Here is a 20650-nt window from a genome sequence, read left to right on the forward strand (position 1 = left end):
TAGCTTCTAACACTTGTGATATACCAAACATGAGTGTATCATCTGCAAATAAAGAATGTGTAATGGAAATAGATGTGCCAGTAATGTTTGCTCCCTTCCATTTTCCTAAAAGATGATAGTGCCTAATGGTTCTACTAAAGGCTTCAGCCATGATGATAAACAAAGATGGAGAAAAGGATCTCCTTCCCTAATTCCTTGAGTAGAAGAGAAGAAACCAGAAGCTGTCCCATTAACAATGACTGAAAACCAAGCCCCAAAGATACATGCTCTTATCCATTTACACCATTAATTTGAAAAAGCCATCTGCTAGAGGACTTGAAGAAGAAATGATCAGCAAACTCTGTCATAGGCCTTCATCATATCTAGCTTGATTATGAAAGGAGACTGTTTCATACTTATAGAATGAAGAACTTCATGAGCAACCATTGCTCCCTCCATAGTTTCCCTACCAGGAACAAAACCCCCCATGCTCTGAAGAAATTATCTTTGGAAGAAGATACTAAAGACGAGAGTATATTACCTTCATTATAATCTTATATGTAAGATTACAAAGAGAGATAGGCCTAAAATCAGAAAATGTTTTGGGCTCTTTCAACTTAGGAATAATTGCAATGTTGGTGGTATTAAAATACTTAAGCATTGATTTGCACTTCCTAGACTCTTCCACTGCAACGAAAAGATCAAAACCAATAAAATCCTAGCTGCATTGGAAAAATAGCATTGTGAATCCATCAGGACCCAGAGCTTTTTCCAGAGGGAATGAAAAGACAACCTTTTGAAGTTCTTGAAATGAGATTGGTTTCATAAGCATATTATTATCTTTTAGAGACACCAATTTTGGAATGGCTTCAAGAAGATCTGCCACTTGTGAAGGGGAACGTGCTGGCAATTCAGCTGGTGCAAGAAGATTCTTAAAAAACCTAACACCTTCCTCTTTAATATGTTGAGAATTTGTAAAGACATTACCTATTACTGAGTCCTTAATATTAAAGATTATTTTGGTTGCTCTTTTTTGCTGTGTTGAAGCATGAAAATATTTAGTGTTCTTATCCCCTTGTTGAAGCCATAACTCCCTAGACTTTTGACACCAATATTCCTCTTCTCTTCCACACAACTCTTCCCACTCATTCTGAAGATTTTTTTGTTTAATATATGTATCATTTTTCATCCCATTATGAATGATATCAGTGTGAATACCTCCAATTGTAACCTGACAATCTCTTTTTGATTGAAGACATTTTTGAAGATATCCTGATTCCTTTGTTTAATGTGTTTTTTAATATGTTTCATCTTCACTGCAAAATGATGCATCTTAGAACCTGGGACAAAAGGTGCACTAACCCACCATTGATTAAGATGCTAGAGAAAATGAGGATGATGAAGCCACATACTTTCAAATTTGAATGAGGATTTACCTTGATAATGCTTGATATCTACAGCTTGAGTAAGTGATAAGGTGATTGGGTAGTGGTCTAATTCTAGATATGGTAAAATATCTGAACTAAGCTGAAATTGCTACAATTTTCATTCTTGAGACAATAAGAATCTGTTAAGCCAAAAAACAATTTGTGCAAAACCATCTCTCCTATTTGACCAAGTATACTTTCCTTGAGTTGGAGGAATATCCATAAGCCCATTATTATCAACGAAATTGGAGAAATCTTCAATTGTTCGAAGAGGAGGAGAGATACCACTGATTTTTTCATCCTGACTCCACACTGCATTAAAATCTCCCCCAAGAATGATTAATTGAGTTTTTTGTGATTGTATTTTTTGAGTCAAGGTATCCCAAAGTTTTAACTTGTTTTGTGTAGAATTTGGCCCATAAACATCAATAATGAGAAAAGAGATTTCAAAATTTGAGATTTGTACCATTTGCCAATTCTAATGTTGATGAATGAGCTAGCCTTGAATTAACAAAGGATTCCACAAAACTGCAAGTCCTCCTGAATCTCCAATACTTGTGAATGAAAGGAAGACCACTTTGACCATTTGAATAATGTCTTTTCATATGATTCTTGTGAAATTTTTGTTTCTTGAAGCAACACAATATCTAATTTCATATCATCTATTAAGTATTTGATCCTTTTTCTTTTGTCAGAGGCATTAATACCTTTGACATTCCAATCATTTATCTTCATTTTGGACAAGGAGAACCTTTTGTTCTCCTTGTCACTCTCTTAGAAACCACAAACTTGTCATCCAAAGTAGTATGAATACTAGAGGCAATTTCAATTCTAGTCTTGGATCCTTTAGTCTGTCCTCTTGATTTTGGAGTTTTAATAACTTGCTATTTCAAGGAAATAGATTGAGCAATTCAGAGAGTTTGATTATAATCATAAAGGTCTGAAAGAATTTCTAAAGAAATTTCATCTGTCTGATCTTGCAAAGAATCCTTAATATTCTCAATCTATCCCAAATCAGTATCCTCATGTAGAGAAGACTAATTAATTACACAATCTTGTATGTTGTTATATATGGATTATTCAATTCCCAATGGGTCCTTAGCAATTATAATATCTTCCTCAGGCCGAGAAGTAATAACATTTGAGATATTCCCTATAATAAATGAGTTCTTACTAGCCTGTAAACAATGAGAAGACTTATGAAACCAAAACTGATATTGCTGAAATAAATCATCCAATTGTTTCTTGTTTTGGTTTACACCTGGGAAGCCTTCCTCTTCTGCAATATCAAAAATTATGTTGGAGGCTATTTCTGAAACAATTTCTTCTTCAATTTGACAAGTCTTCCAATCAGCCAATTCTTTACAAATGTCAGAATCTGATGGTTGAAAGGGCAATATAGTGTGTTTGGAATATTCAAATGATATGTAATCAAAGCATCTCTCTTGAAAGGAACAATAGAAGTCCTATCAGAATTCTCCATCAAACAAAGAATGGAAGGCATAAGTATTTTTAACAAATGGGAGAACATTGCATCTGAAAATTTGTAATGAACAAAAGATGTGGATGTATCTGGAATGGTATCATGATGTGGAGTGTGGAAATCTTCTACTATAGGACCTTTTCCAACTGAAATTTGAGGATCTTTTGTGAATCTCTGAAATGTGCAAAGTTTTGGATCTGTAGCATGATCAGAGCACACTTTAATTGAATCTTGAACACCATTTAGACATTGGGTGTTAAAATGCCCAAGAGTAGATTGGAATCTCTAAATTGTGGTCTGCATCCTAAACTAGAATAGGTTGATTCCATAACCCCCACAGAGGATTAATCTAAATATTAGATGGGATGTTTTTTCTCATATCTAGAAGCACATAGACTCTAACACACAGATATGGTCGATCATATGGGATGAGATCATGCTTCAAGAAGATGCCAATTTTATTTGCAAGAGCTTCAATAATATTTCGATCCCTGTATTCTAAAGGCAATCATGGAAAGGAAATCCAAAATGGATAGAATTGAATCTCTAATGATTATGGGTTAAAATTTGGAATCTAGATCATAGTATACAAGCCATACCCCAAACAAAACCACCCTTTAAATCTATGTACACAATCTCTACCTTCTTTAGATTCAAAAATTGCAACAAAAAACCGAGATTGCTGGTCTATATAAAACACATCTTTAACACCTATCCAATTTTTAAAATCACATCTAAAATTAATTATTATTTAATTTACTACATCTAAAATTATTTATATTTCCTTATCTCCATTTATTTATTTATTTACTAATTTAAGCTTTTTATTTTAATTTCTTAAAGAATGGATGATTTATATCGACAAATATTATAATTTAAATAGATATTTTATGTTTTATTTGTAAAAGTATATTCTATTTATAATAAGATTTAAACTTTTGATGTGTAGATGGTTGTCAAATTTAACCTAGAAAAATAAAAGTTAACATTAACATGCTCACACCATCTCACTCCCCCATTCCGCCATTGTAGAATGCCTATTGGCAATAACTAGTTAAGTTTAGTTAGCCTACAACAAATACAATAATATCACATCTAGCTACTATTGAAAATGAAATCTTGGTTTTGTAGCTAAAATGAGCGAGATAGATGACAAAATTATATCTCAACAAAATAAGTAGATGGATGATCTCACATCCAGCTACTACCCCAATTCAATAAAGAAGAACAAGTGTCATTGCTTGTATTTGATGTAAGTTGTTAGTTTAAGATTAAAAATGTTAAAAACTTAATAGAAATTTTAATGAAAATATTTAATATAATTTAATCAAATTTGATTAACATTAAAAATTAAAACTTTATATATATATATATATATATATATATATATATATGATTACTCACTAGTTTAAACACAAGTGATTAGCCTATATTGATATGACAACAATGGAATTATATTCAATGTATAGAGCTTTATAATCTAAAAAAATTAATTTGTCATATGTTACTATGATAAATGAAATATTATTGGTTTCCTATTTATATATATTTCATCCTCAAATATTGGTGTTAAAATAGTAGTGGCTCAAATAAAAGTAAAATGATTTTCATAAATTTAAAAATAAATTTTTTTACATATAAACATTAGAAAAATCAAAATTTGAAATAAACAATAAAATAAGAACTATCAAACTATATTATAATTAAACTAGACAATATGTTTTTAAAAGTGAACAAGTGTACGTAGTGGCATGTACTTGCCCTCTTAGTTTTTATACTAATTAGAAATTAGAATTTAATACTTTAATTACAATATTGTATAGTTTTGAAAAAAAATCTATATAAAAATTAACGACAAAACTTTCATTGATAGAAAAATAGTTAAATGTAATTGGTGAAATTAATAGGAAAAATCTATGCTACTTAGGATGATAGTATATGACCTAAATAAGATTTCTCCTCAGTGTTGACTCACTTGTGTCACATTTTTTTGTAAGAAAATGGAAAACAAATTTTTTTTTTTTCAATTTGGACCACGTAAATTTTGTACTTATAATTTCATTCTTAATTTTTAGCAAATAGTTGAATATATTATTTATAGATTTTTTAAAGTGAGGTAAATGGGATGTCACATATGTACACCAAATTAAAAAAATTATATACATTTTTCTACTTAAATAACTTCAAATGGTACAACATGGAAGAAAAAACATGGAGGAAAAATAATTTTTGATGCCTAGGAAGCCTTCTTGATACCTAATGCCCATAGATTAAGTTTATGTTTTAGATTTTCCAAATCTTGAAAATGATGCCTTTTTAGGAGTATAGTTGATTAGGATTTTGTGTAAATTCACTCTTTTTATATGTAAGACCTTCTAGTTTAAAAGTTTGTTTTATGTATAGTTATGTATTCTATATTTGAAATCTATGATATGATAAGTATATAATATCACATGAATATATTAAATGTTTTTAAATGCTAATATATAACATCAAACCATATAAACTAATAGTTAATCAATTAAATACTAAATTTTAAATTTTAAATTTTAAATTAGAGAAGATAAGTTTCTAACCACATGATCATACTTCAATGATAAATGACCAAAATCAAAATGAATACATAGATAGAAGTGACATATATAATTTTAAAATGACTTAATTAAAGCTGTGACAAGAAGGGCTAACCGGGAGTCCACAATGCAAAAAAAACATCAACATACAAGAAAAGAGCTCTTCAGAGTTCCAAAAGCTTTTCCACCATTATTCTGCAACCGACTCTTATTTAATTAGTCTTATTTTCTACACATTTACAGCTAGCCACGGGGAACAATAATGGAACTTATTTCTGTTGTAGCTGATGAACATGGCCCTTTCCATCCAGTCCTTTGCTAAAAAACTTCTGCATATACTCTTTCCAAATAGCAGGATGGTCTTTGTCAATCAGTGTGGAAAGAGGTGAAATAATTACTTCATCGTATGGAAAACCAAAGAAAGCCCATGACATCCTTGCTCTATCCTTGTGAAGTAAACTCCTGTGTTCTATGCTCTTGTATATCCCATTGCTTATGACCTGTTTGTATTCTTACAATTCAATATCTTCAACATAAACCAATATCAATATAATCTAATGAATTGCTTATTATTATCTGTAATTTCAATCAAATAACAATTGTATTCTTATGATTTGATATCTTCAACATAAACCCATATCTATATAACCTAATGAATTGCTTATTACATGCAATTTCAACCATTGTATTCTTATAATTTGACATCTTCAACATAAGCCAATATCTATATAACCTAATAAATTGCTTATTACATGTAATTACAACCAAAAAACCATTATATTCTTATAATTTAAGATCTTCAACATAAACCAATATCTAGATAACCTAACGAATTGCTTATTAACTACACTTTCAACCAAAGTATTCCTTATATTCCTTATACTCTTCATGATCTAAAATCCTTGAATCTAATATTATCTAATAATAATTCTCAGACAAAATAAAAAGTTTGAAATAAACCCATATCTATATAATCTACTGGTTTTCCTTTAAAAAAACAAACACATATATATTTGTTTACCTCAAGTGCATCGGCAACGTTAACAATGAGGGCACCTGGAATACTTTGAACATCAATCCAATTTCCATCCTTTCTAATTTGAAGCCCTGGGGTTTCATCATGCAGAAGAAATGTGAGAACGTGGGGATCAATGCATTTTCATCTTCCAATCCCAACCCTCTGCTCAGCACCTTCATCAAAACCTCCCACAATTTGTACATCTCTCTTGAATATTCATCCATAACTTCCCTGCAAATAACAAGAATTATATACCCATAAGAATTTGTTACACATAAGAATTATATACCCATAAGAATTTGTTACACATAAGAATTATAAACCCCCACAAAAAATGATGTTTGAAGAGATGTAAACAGTGTACGTGAAACAGAAGGTTGTTTGGGCCATTTAGATATGTTTCTTCTGTGGGGAGGCAAGATCAGAGAGATCAGAGAGTTTGAGACTCCATGATTGATGATCTGAAAGAAATCCCACTGTTTTGCAGCTTTAGAGATTTCTACAATGGTTTCTTCTTCTAAATGTGAGGCTCCCAAGCCAAGCAAATCAATGACTGGAACATGGGTGTTGTGTGGTTTGGAGGGTTCAATATTAGGTCTCACATATTGGAGAGAAACTGTTTCGACTGCACTCTCTGATAACGTCTGAGCTCTTGGTAAGTTGCCCAGTTCATCCATTATCGATGCATTCAGTCTTCACAAATTGAGAGAGTTTGTGGGTATATTCAGAACTTAAATCTTATTAAATTAAGTAAACATTAAATAATGGAGCTTATCAAGAATATGATATTAAAGAAGATGAATATGAAGAATTTAATATCCAAATTATATGGAGTATATTTAAGCTACTTATTTTTAATGATTAACAAATTTGTGGGCTAAAGTTCTTGAACAAAAGTTTTTCATGTATCTTCATCTTCTGAAGAAAAATGGATTACATTCATCTTTGTTTACTTATCAATTATGCACAAGTTACATTATTGGGTTGAATTTTTTTCGTTTTCTCAATTCTCCAAATCCAACTTTCCCACATTAAGGACAATGAAAGATCTATTTTTATGTCTCATTTGGAATATATGTCTATCTCTAGCCATGTTTTCTGCAAAGAAAAATGTACTATGGATTGATGTGTCATCAAGATTAACTGAACAACTTTCACTATGTTCCCTTTAAAGTTTTTTTTGATTTTTTGTAATTTAAACAAATTTCAAAGAACCTTGCAGTTTTTGAAACATATGACATACCATTTATCACCGTGTTCAATCAATTCTAAAATAAAGTTGTTACAAATGGCTTTGCAAATAGTATTCGAATAAGATCTAAGATTTGTATTGTAGAATTTTTTTTCTTTTTTCATTCAAATTATTATAAGGAAGTTTCTTTTCTTAATCAAAACCTAAGTTTAAGTTATGTCAGATTTTTTTTCCCACCAAACATGTCACTCCTATCCACTTATTGTAGAACGTACAGCAACCAAACAGATCCTAAAGGAATGGCACAAGGAAATTGCATTTCTTCTCTGAGTGTGCTCTTCTTTAAGAGCCTCCTGGTCAATAGGTCAATAACCAATATTTACAATGTTTATGATTTAATAGTTTTATTTTCAAAGCTTGCCACATCATTTGTCATTCCATCAACGACATGTTTTGACTCCAGCAGATAAGTAACAATCATGTTAATAAAATTGTTTGTTTCAATTAAGCTCTTTTAATTCTATCAATTACTGCAAAATCTGTGACAATATCGGCCCCCCTTCTTGTGAACATCTAAAATATCTGAGAAGTTTTCTTAAAATTTTGTCCTAATGAAAAGATAAAAGTCGGACATTTTTTCTTCTGTTAATTATCCACACAATACCAGCCAGACATTTGTGTTGTTGGTGCTGACTGACGTTTGAACATTGATAAGATCATGGATAAGATCGACCTTTCCTATAAACACTGTTAGCCACATAAATTAAATGTCACAAATGTTTTTTCTGACAATTTTCCCCAAAATATCAGACTTGTGTAGGTGGGATGTTCACTGTAGTGACTGAACTTTCTAGCAGCTTTTGATTTTTCTTGAACTGACGACAGCATATAATTTTCCTTGCACTCTACGCAACTTAACCTCTCATAAATTTAGATATTATCCAGATGCCTTTCAAAATGTTTTCTTACTCTCTAGTTGTAAGTTACTTTCGAATATTATAGTTGATAATTTTTCGGGATGATCTATGCATGGTAGGTTTGTATGTTTGATTTATTTTTCATCTCTTCATCAATATGTAAAGGGTTTAATGCTTTATTGATTGATTTTTAATTTTGTTTCCTTCTCAATAGGTGCATCGTTGGACATTAGTTGTAATTACTACATGTCAGAAAGTTCTCCTGTCCAGCTAATACCACACTCTTATATGTTCATTGAACTGATTGTACATTCCACCCCTAGCTTAGGTCAATTTTCTAGGAACTCTGTGATAAAAACACTCTTTTTTCTCACAACTACTGATATAAGGGAAACAGTCTATTAGCTGTCTAGGTTAACTTCATGGTTGCCCTGCACCTACAGTTCTTAATCCATCTGTCAAAATTTGTCAATTTTTTTGGTTAACTTATGTTGGTAAGTGAAGAGCTTAAAGCTAACCTTTTGACTTTCCAGCATTTATGGAACTCTTTATAGAACTAGTAGAGTGTGAGGTGGTCTAAAAGTGTTATTTTAAAACATTCACTCAATACCCACCACTAAGTGTTGGGTGATGCGACGCGCTCCCTTGCCCACAGGTGGTTAATTATGTGGTGTTCCATGTTCACTAACAGTCATGGCTTTTGGTGCAACGGTAAATGGGCCCTACAATTGGTATTAGAGCTCGAGGTGTGCAGACTGAAAAATTAGTGTTGAATTTTTCGGAAAGATGGAGGATTTGAAAATAGAGAAATTTATAGGCAAGAATTACAGCCTGTGGAAAGTGCAGATGCGTTCCTTGCTGGTTAAGCAAGACTTGGCTCTCGCAATCAAAGAAAAGTCTAAGAAACCGTCTACAATGACTGATGAAGATTGGCAAAAGATGGATGACAAGGCGATGGCATCCATTTTTCTCTCACTAGCGAAAAATGTCTTGTTCAATGTCTCAAATGAGACGTCAACGAAAGAGGTTTGGGACAAACTTCAGAATATGTATCAAATGGCGTCGGTTGCAAACAAAATCTTCATTATGAAGAAACTCTACAAACTGAAAATGAAGGAAGGGATTGCAATGTCAAATCATATAAATGATTTGAACACCCTATTATGTCAAACAAGCTCTGTTGTTATGACTCAAGATGACGAATCCAAAGCAATCATCTTGTTATGTTCTTTACCTAACAGTTGGGATCCCGTAGTTATAGCTGTAAGTACTTCAAGCTCTACGAAGTCAAAGCTGGCCTATGATGAATTTGTTGCCACTTTATTAAGTGAAGACATGAGAAGGAGTAACAAAGACTCCTCATCCGGTGATGCTCTCACTATGGTCAGCACTGAGAGAAGAGGAAGAAGCCATCATAGAGGAAATAATAATTACAATCAGCGAAGATCAAAGTCACCCAATCGTTCAAGGTCAAGAGGTAGGAATGGTGAATGTTGGTTTTGTGGTAAGCTTGGCCACACAAAGAGAAATTGTCGAACTTACAAGAAAGCACAAGAAAATGTGAGAAACATGGAAGCAAATACAGCCTATGAGAAAGATGAATGTGCTTTAGTTCTTTCTACAAGTGACACAAAATCAGATTCTTGGGTGATAGATTCCGGAGCTTCTTTCCATGCTACTTCATGTACGGATTGTTTCACAAACTACCATGAAGGTCAATTTGGAGAGGTATTTCTTGGAGACAATAAATCCTGCGAAATAGTTGGCAAAGTTGACATTTTGTTACAGCTGGAAGATGGAGGGAAATGGTTGTTAAAAGATGTTTGCCATGTTCCCAAATTAAAGCGAAATCTGATTTCGGTCAGTCAGCTCTTTGCCCAAGGATATTATCCATCCTTATATCTGGATACTTGGAAAGTTACCAAGGGTTCAAGAATAATTGCCAAGGGAAACAAAGTTGGCAATCTTTATCTCATTGAGAAGCCTACTGAAATAGGGGCTACTATGACAGTCATGGGCAGCGATGCAGCACTTTGGCATCAAAGATTAGGCCACATGAGCAAAAAGGGCCTTGAGATAATGCTCAAAAGGGATCAACTACCGGGTCTCCAATCAGCAAATTTGGAATTTTGTGAACATTGCCTTTACGGAAAACAAAAGCGGGTCAGCTTCTTGAAAGATGGACATGATCTCAAGGAGAAACCATTGGAACTTGTACACTCAAATGTCTTTGGTCCGGTTGAGGTAAGCTCTTTAGGAGGTTCAAATTTTTTTGTTACATTCCTTGATGACTGTACTAGGAAAGTATGGATATACATGATGGCAAATAAATCTGAAGTATTTTCTAAGTTTAAAGTTTTCAAAGCTCTTGTTGAAAACCAAAGGGGTCATAAGATTAAAAGTTTAAAAAAAGATAATGGAGATGAGTTTTGTTCGTTGGAGTTTGACAATTATTGTGCAGATAATGGTATTCGTAGGGTGAAAGTTGTACCCTACACCCCTCAAGAAAATGGGGCAGCAGAAAGAGTCAATAGGACAATAATGGAGAAAGCTCGGTGTATGCTTTCTAATGCAGGATTGGGCAAAGAATTCTGGGCTGAGGCATGTAATACAGCCGTATATCTCATTAATCGAAGTCCTTCTTCAAGGTTGAACTTCAGAATTCTAGAAGAGGAATGGCAAGGTAGAAGACTCTCTTATTCTCATCTTAAAGTTTTTGGTTGTCAGGCTTTTGCACATGTGCCCAAAGAAAAAAGAAGCAAGTTGGATCCTAAATCCGAGCCTTGCATATTCGTTGAATATGGAGAGGATCAGTTTGGCTTCAGGCTTTGGAGCTTAACTAATAAGAAGATTATTAGAAGCAAAGATGTTGTCTTCAATGAGAAAACATTTCCAGCATTAAATTCTCAGGAAATGTTTGAAAAAGAATTTGTGCCAATCGTTGCACAAAGGAATGTTGGATTGAATCCACAAACAGTTTTCAACACTATTTCATATAGTCCCACCTCTGTACTATTTCCAAATTTATCATCTTCTTCCACTCCTGGGAACATAGGACATGATGATAGTTCTACACAAGAGTTTTTTGATATCTCTTCTCATGATAGGAATTTGTCTCTCCATCATGATCAAGCTTGTGAAAGTTTTTCAAACCAAAGTACAAGGGATCCTCTTACTACAATGGGCTATCAGTCAAAGGACTATAATGCTCATCCACAGATGTAGGGTGGAAAAATAGAACCACAGGACATCAATTTGGAGGATGAGAGTAATTCGCAGGCTATGCCAATTGATATCCATGGCAATCCCGTCTATATACAGAGTACTCACAGTAAACGTATGTCACTATATCCATTTGAGCATGGTGTAAACTCAAGCCACAATCTTGGCAATACACGTGGGAAATTTTAGAGTGTAGGTCTAACTAATCTGCAGCCTGCACATAATCCGCAAGGGGAAAATGAAAACCAGGTTCAAATGCACGTAACAGAGGTGAATGTGCAGGGTTCAGAACTCCATCCGCAATGTGTTAGAGCTGTTTCACAGGGTCTGCAAATTGATTTGTAGGACGTTAATGTGTAGGGTAATCATGGTGGGAGCACAAACCAACATCTTGGTAATTCACGAGAACAGCTTCATGCAAAGGAGATAGTTTCACGACAGTTTCATGGCAGTCAAAGTCCCTTTCACCGTGTAGGTAATATGGCAGGTAGAGGTAACATGTCTCCAAATCAACATAGTTTACATACTGATTTTGAGGCACCCAATACAAATATATTACAGGGACATTTAGCATCGCAGGGAGAAGGCACACTTAAAAATAATCTTCAAGCGTTTGATCAAACATACCCTCATGATATTGGAAACAAATCTCACAGTTCCAATACATAACAAAGACGATACATTGTCTCAAAAGGAAGCCCTCATGAGTTATGCGATATGACCATTTCAGAATCTAATAAAAATCAAAGTGATGTCTATCCTAAAAGGACTGCTATTAAAGATAGAGGAGAACAAGCAAATCCTCAAGGCTTGAGAAAGTCTACTAGAGAAAGGAAAATACCAGCTAAATTCTTTGATTATGAATTACTGTACGCTGAAGAAGAAGAGCCTTCAATTCTAGTTTCAGAATTTTCAGAACCATCTACATTCAAAGCAGCTCTCAATGATGTCAATAGTGATAAATAGAAAACAACAATGCGTGAAGAAATGGATTCTTTACTCAAGAATCAAACCTGGGATTTTGTCTCTCTTCTGCCTAATCAAAGACCACTTAGGAACAAGTGGATATATCATGTGAAAGATGAAGCGGAAGGCAATAAACACTTCAAAGCCAGATTGGTGGTAAAGGGATTTGATAAAAAAACAAGGGATAGATTTCAATGAAATCTTCTCACTAGTTGTCAAAATGACAACTATCCAAACTTTTCTGGGATTAGCAGCAGCATGGGATCTTGAATTAGAACAACTTGATGTGAAAACCGCTTTCCTACATGGTGATGTAGAAGAAGAACTGTACATGGAGCAGCCACAAGGGTTCATAAAGAAGGGACATGAACACCTTTATTGCAAATTAAATCGGAGCTTGTATGGCCTTAAACAAGCCCCAAGACAGTGGTATGTAAAATTTGATCGCTTCATGGCTGAGCATAATTTCACAAGATGTGAATCTCTACTTCAAGAAACTTCCAAGTGGAGATTTTGTCATCCTTCTTCTTTATGTCGATGACATGTTAGTAGCTAGCACAAACAAAAGAATCATTAATGAGTTGAAGAAAAAATTGGCAAGCAAATTTGCAATGAAAGACTTAGGGGTGGCCAAAAAGATTCTTGGCATGACAATCACAAGGGATAGGAAAAAGAGGGAAATCACTTTGTCTCAAAAATAATACCTTGATAAAGTTGTTGAAAGATTTGGCATGGCTAAATCAAAAGTAACTCCTATTCCTCTTGCTGGTCACTTTCGATTAAGTTCTGAATTGTGTCCTCAAACACAAGAAGAAAAATAATTTATGGAGAAAATTCCATACAAATCAGCCATTTTTAGTATTATGTATGCTATGGTTTCTACTCGCCCCAACATTTCTCATGCGGTGGGAGTTGTGAGCAGGTTCATGAGCAATCCCAGAAAAGCTCATTGGGAAGCCGTCAAATGGATACTAAGGTATCTAAAAGGCATTTCAGATTATGTTTTATGTTTTAGCGGAAACAAAGTTCAGCTACAAGGTTACACTGATTCTGATCTTGTTGGAGACTTGGATAAACGAAGGTCTACCACTGGTTACACCTTCACATTTGCTGGAGCTACGATCAGCTAGGCATCACGGTTGCAACATTCCATTGCTCTTTCTTCAGCTGAAGCTGAATACTTAGCTCTTTCCGAAGGTGCAAGGGAAATGATTTGGCTTCAACGGTTACTTGGTGACTTGAAAGTTCATAAAAATGAATATAATCTATTTTGTGACAGTCGTAGTGTGATCTTCATGGCACATAATCAGTCATCCCAATGTTGTTCCAAGCATGTTGATGCACATGCTCACTTTGTTCATCATGCAGTCGAAGAGGGCAAGTTGAATGTTGTCAAGATTGACACCAAGATCAATCCGGCTGATATATTCACGAAGGTTGTTTCCAAAGAGAAGTTTTAATGTGCTAGAACTTCTCTTGGGCTTGTGAAGAAAAGATAGATCATTCTTTGAGCAGGGTATTGGGTGATCAGTTGCAGCATTGGTTGTCCTTCAGGTGGGAGTTTGTTGATATTGTGAAGGCCAACAGTCATCATTGTTCCCTCCAATAATCGAATCTCTTGGTTTCTAAAGACTCTTCATTTGTATTATTATTGGAGCCCATTTATATGCTGCTCCTACTCATTTTGTAAACAACTTTTTCTTATTAATTCAATACTCTGCAGTCTGGACGTAGCCACTATTGTGGTGAACCAAGATAAATCCAGTGTTGTGTATTTCTTCTTATTGCGACATTTAATTTCTTTGTTTAAATCCTGATACAAGAGGTATCAGAGCCTGGTTTTGGCTTGGCCATGGGTTCAAATCTCCTCGGTGCCTTCTTGACCCGCATAAGCACCTGGTATGCGCGTCGAGGGGGAGATTGTTGGGTGATGCGACGCGCTCCCCTGCCCACAGGTGGTTAATTATGTGGTGTTCCATGTTCACTAACAGTCATGGCCTTTGGTGCAACGGTAAATGGGCCCTACACTAAGATACCCAATAACCATTTTAGTACTTTTTGCACAAATGAAAATAAGTCATGGTGATTTATTTTCTCATGTTTGTGTGTAGGTACCAGTTTTTTTGGGTAGTGATTTGGGAAAAGGTAATAGTTGACATGGGAGAATTGCATACATGAGCGGCAGCTAGTTCATTTCCCCTAGTTTGTACTAATTGTTTCAAACATGTTTTTCCATCTTGGCTCAATGCCAATTGATACCCACTATAAACCACAAAATTAGACTATGGCTAGATGTATGGCCCCATGACTATAATAAATACCAATTCTTACTATTCTAAAATTAATTAGATTTATTTACAGTTTTAAAAGAATACAAGATTAATAAGTAAGAGATATTTTCCATAGCATCTATTGAGAGTTAATCCACGTAGAAGAGAAGGGTGGAAGTGAAGGATGACCGATATGAAAATAATATAGGTGGGCATGCATGAAGGGATGGTCATTTCAACAGATCAATGATCAATTAATGAGCTCCCATTCAATATAATTTTGTGACACGACTATTTGGGATAAGTGAATTTTGGTTGTGGGGGTTTGGCCGAGATGGTTTCACATCACACAACATGTCAAATTTTGGTTTTCCATTGACACGCCATTTCTTCCAATGTTTTCTCCATCACTAATTAGAAATTAGGTTAGGTTCCATGGATGCCAGCTTCCTCAAAAATAGAGTTGTACCAACTAAGATTTTAAAGGTAGATTTTAAGGAGAGTTGTTTTAAGGAAAATATTTCTAAATTTTATATTTCGGTTAAAAAAAATTAAAATTTGATGACAATAAAATATATCATTTTTTGACACCTATTGCTAAATTTTTTAGTAGGTAGGGTTATCTCCGACACCACCCTATTTTCACTTGTTCAAAATAAGAGACCTAAAAAAGTGGGCTAAAATTCCTGTGGAACCTTTTGGACCTAAAGAATAGACCTATAACCCCCTTTTGGACCCCTGCATAAACAAAATATTGATAACTAAGCAATGATAAGAGAATAAAAATTATTAGTAGTTCTTAATGAGTTGTAGTTATCAATTACATTTTTATACATTTGATTTTTAGTCCCTGTCTATATATAGACAAGGAGCTAATGTTTCCAATGGCTTCAATTTAATTAATATTTCACTTTAAATATAGTGAAATTCCAAAGATTGAAATTGTTAGTCCCAATTAAAAATAGTGAAGTTCCAAAGTTTGAAATTGTTAGCCCATGTGGTATATAAATGATGAGAGGCAAGATGACAATTAATCTTTCTTACCAAATTGCGTCAATGAAATTTATTGTATAGTTTGCGGTGCATAAAGATTTTTAATTATATTTATATTTAATTTCCTTATTTTCTCGTTCGTTCATGTGCATTTTACTATGGGTTTTAGTTTTTTCTATTAAAAAATTAAGGAAAAAGTATTCCAACCAGTGAAAAAAGGTAAATTTAAAAATATGAATGCTTTCTAATTTTTTTTCATTGGGGAGGCTATTGGAAAGATGAAATGGGCCCAAGGACAATGTAAGATTACGTAATACTTTTTTTAATAGGACATTTAATACTACACTACCATCTAGAATTGTCATGGGTGAATGCAGGGGTAAAAAATTTATACTCCCAATGCCTTTTGTAGTTCTAGGGAAATACAGTGGAGTGTTCCAAGTTGTTCCTAAATTTCTTGTGAATTGTTCTTGAAAATGCATCCCCAAGACAGAATTGTCCCCAAGATCCAAAATCCTTGGGGAATAGGTATACATGTTTCAACCTATTCAAAAATATGTTGGCCTAAGTTGATCTATTCTAGAAAAGGTTGACATGGATCAACCCATTCCAAGGTCATCCAAAAGGGCAACCTCAAGGTGTCAAAAATTGCATTGATGAAAGTAGAAGAAGCATCATTGAATGGGAGAAAGAATTCATTTAGCAAAAATCCATTTGTGGTCCATAAGATCAACAAACGATGGGAGACAAAATATTTTAAATGATGGGTTCTCCTATTTTAAGATGTTACATTTATCTTCCACTTTTTTAGGAGTATGCGTTACCTCTTACTTTTAGTAAAGTAGATCAAAAAGTATGAGTTGATCTCATCGTGACCAAGGAGAAATAAATTACCTTGTGTCTAATAGAATTGAGTCTACTTCATATCTAAAACCATAATGTTTGTGTGTGTGTGCACGCACATACACGAGAGAGAGAGAGAGAGAGAGAGAGAGAGAGAGAGAGAGAGAGAGATCAACTCCCTAAATCTCTCATTCATATTTTCCTAAATTCTTCATCTCATTCCCTTTCCAATTCCCTTCCCTTTGATCGTCCCATGATTGATTTAAGATAAAATTCATTAACATGATAATTAGTTTTGAATCATGTATTCTATTATGATTAATCTAGATGAAGGAGATACTCTTGATGATATTATTGATACTAATAATGATATGTGTATCAACAATTCTAATAATTTTGAGACTATTGATCTTGATCATGATTTAAAACACATGATTTCACAATAATTATCAATCACTCCTAGTACCAAACATAGTGACCTATCTTCACAATATGGTATGTGTTTAAAATTGGTTAATATTCTTTCACATGTGCTTGATGTTGATCCTCTTGCAAGTTCCCCACCTTCCCTAATCATTATAGAGTGAGGTGGGCTGGCAATATTCTTGAGTATCTCCTCTTGTGTGATGATCTTTATTTATTCTCCTATTGTAATTTGTTTCCCTCATGATGTAATTCTTGTTATATATGTTTTTTAGATTTCATTAAATGACCTATATATCTCTATTGGCACAAGGTGATCAAGGAATCAAACATGTTGTACTCATTCTTCTATTTATATGGACCTTCTTCTATGTATTCTTATATGTTATGTTGTACATATGTCATTATCCATGAATTTGTCTTTCTATAGTCCTCTTAGGATGTTGTGACATGGTACTACCATTTATTTTTAGTCTCTGGGTAAGTGCACAAAGTTGTGGTGCCAAAAGGGGGGTATAAGTGGACACCTTTTTCCAAAAATCAGCAAATTCTGGACTTCAACAAGAATTTGAAGATAGTTACGCTCAAAATTTTAAGATATGACAAAAACAAAAGTCATAGTCCTTTGAATCTAGTTTCTAAACTACTAATTTTTTTTCAAAATGGTTTAGTTTTAGGTCCTCAAAAAAGGGGGCCACAAAAAGTGGTACTGTTTATTCCAAAAAAACATAACATAGTACAAAGTGTGGCCCTCCTAAAATTTTAACTTTTTTTTTGAAATTCTTTAATCGCTCCAGTCAAAAGTTACCTAACACTATGTAGTTTATCCCAGATTTTTTGGGTAATTTTATAATGTGTATTTTTTTTTAATGAATTTTTTAATTAGACCCATCCCAAAAATGTGAAATATCTGTGTGCTCCCCCTATAAATGATTGAAAACTAATCTAAAATCAAAACTTCTTTTTTTCAAAGTGTGTAGAATGGAGTCTAGTTTCTAAAAAACTAAGTTGTTACAAAATTCAATGAATGAGCTAAAATCTACAACCCAATTAGTACATAGTGGTTTTTGACAAAAAAAGAACATACATTCAAAAGAAATTATAGATGAAAGACTTAAAATAGTTCAAATTAAAAATAAATTATATGGTTAGATAGCTAACACAGAGACCTATAATATTATGTAACCTGATCTTATCGATACCCAACCACGAGGAATCTTGAAGGGGAGCACACAAGAAAAATCAATCATTTTTTGTATGTTTGTTGGAAAACACATGTCAAACCTGTTTATAAACTCCAAACCTTTGGGTTGGATCTCCAAGGAAAATCCAAGCCTTAGGCTTGGTTTTAATGCAAAGTTTTGAATAGCGCGTGCGCCCTATAGCGCGCACGCGCTATTAAAATGCTATTGAATTCGAGGTAGTGCGTACGCACTATTGAGACCTAAATTGCAAACCAAAACCAAAAGAGAGCTAGGGGGGTGGGGCGAGGGAATGGCTATTTGTGTGTGTGAGAGAGATAGAGAGAAAGTAGGGGATGGGAGAGGGGAGAGAGGAAGTGAGAAAGAGTAGGGGTGGCAGAGAGAGTATAGGATGGGAGATAGAGGAAATGTGAGAGAGTAGGGGTGGCAAAGAGCCTACAAGATGCAAGAGAGAGGAAGTGTGAGAGAGAGAGTAGAGGTGGAAAAGAGAGAGTGCGGGATGGAGGAGAGAGATAGAAAGTAGGGGATGGGAGAGAGAGGAAGTGTGAGAGAGAGTACAAGTTGGGAGAGAGAGATTGAGAGTAGGGGATGGGGGAGAGAGAGAGTAGGTGGTGGGAGACGGAGTGGGAGAGGAAGAGCGAGAGAGAGGTGGATGGGAGTGCATGTGTGTGAAAGAGAGAGAGAGAGTAGGGAATGGGAGAGGGAGAAGATAGAGTACCTTGAGAGAGAGTAGGGGATGGAAGACAGAGTAGGTGATGGGAGAGGGAGTGGGAGAGGGAGAGAGAGAGGGGGGATGGAAATGTGTGTAAGAGAGAAAGAGAGAGAGTGTGAAAATGTGAGAGAGGGTAGGGGGTAGCAGAGAGAGAGTAGAGAGGGAGAGAGTGTGTGTGTGTGAGAGAGAGAGAGAGAGAGAGAGAGAGAGTGAGAGAGAGAGTGAGAGTAGGCAGTGGGAGAGGGAGAGCGAGTGAGAGAAAAAGTAGAGGGTGGATGGGTGTGTGTGAAAGAGAGAGTAGGGAATGAGAGAGGGGAGAGAGAGATAGAGAGAGTAGGGGATGGGATAGAAAGAGAGTAGGCAATGGCAGAGGGAGTGGGAGAGGGAGAGAGAGGGTGGATGGAAGAGAAAGAGATTAGGCAATGGCAAAGGGAGTGGGAGAGGGAGAGAGAGGGGGGATGGAAGTGTGTGTAAGAGAGAAAGTAGGGGATGGGAGAGAGTGTGAGAGTGTGAGAGAGAGTAGGGGTGGCAAAGAGAGAGTGAGAGTAGGGGATGGGAGAGAGAGGGAGAGAGTGAGAGAGAGAGAGATAGTAGGCGATGGGAGAGGGAGTGGGAGGGAGAGAGAGAGAGGGGGAATGGAAGTGTGTAAGAGAGATAGAGTTGGGGATGGGAGAGAGTAGGCAATGGGAGAGGGAGTGTGAGAGAGAGAGAGAGGGGGGGGGGGAATGGGAATGTGTATAAGAGAGATAGAGTAGGGGATGGGAGAGAGTGTGAGAGTTTGAGAGAGAGTAGGGGGTGGTAGAGAGAGCTTGTACAGGATGGGGGAGAGAGAGAGAGAGAGAGAGAGAGAGAGAGAGAGAGAGAGAGAGAGAGAGTAGGGGATGGGAGAGAGTGTGAGAGAGAGTAGGGGATGGAAGAGAGAGAGTGAGAGTAGGGGATGGGAGAGAGAAAGTAAAGAGGGAAAGAGAGTACTTGAGAGAGAGAGAGATAGTAGGTGGTGCAAGAGGGAGTGGGAGAGGGAGAGAGAGGGGGGATGGGAGTGTGTGTGACAAATCTAGAGAGTAGGGGATGGGAGAGGAGAGAGAGGGGGGGTATGGGAGTGTGTGTCTATGAAAGAGAGAGAGTAGGGGATGGGAGAGGGGAGAGAGAGAGTAGGGGATGGGGGAGAGAAAGTAGGCAGTGGGAGAGGGAGTGGGAGAGGGAGAGAGAGAGGGGGGGAATGGGAATGTGTGTAAGAGAGATAGAGTAGGGGATGGGAGAGAGTGTGAGAGAGAGAGTAGGTGGTGGCGGAGAGAGCTCGTACAGGATGGGAGAGAGAGTGAGATTAGGGGATGGGAGTGTGAGAGAGAGTAGGGGATGGGAGAGAGAGAGAGTGAGAGTAAGGGATGGGATGGGAGAGAGAGAGGGAGTAGAGAGGGAGAGAGAGAACT

The 20650-nt window shown here is 35.5% G+C and overlaps 1 pseudogene across 1 annotated transcript in view; it reads right to left on the bottom strand.

The window, feature by feature from the left end:
* Positions 1–5520: 5520 nt before the first annotated feature.
* Positions 5521–20650, bottom strand: part of LOC149575553 (jasmonate-induced oxygenase 4-like) — a 44787-nt pseudogene continuing 29657 nt past the window's right edge. The window contains exons 3-4 of the transcript XR_016359690.1: positions 6484–6569; positions 5521–5962 (exon numbers count right to left, since the gene is read on the bottom strand). The product of XR_016359690.1 is annotated as a jasmonate-induced oxygenase 4-like (transcript). The remainder of the gene's footprint in view (positions 5963–6483; positions 6570–20650) is intronic.

The sequence above is a fragment of the Cupressus sempervirens genome, chromosome 2, assembly GCF_028749045.1.
Source record: "Cupressus sempervirens isolate cs-2001-9-10 chromosome 2, ASM2874904v1, whole genome shotgun sequence".
Taxonomy (NCBI): Eukaryota; Viridiplantae; Streptophyta; class Pinopsida; order Cupressales; family Cupressaceae; genus Cupressus; species Cupressus sempervirens.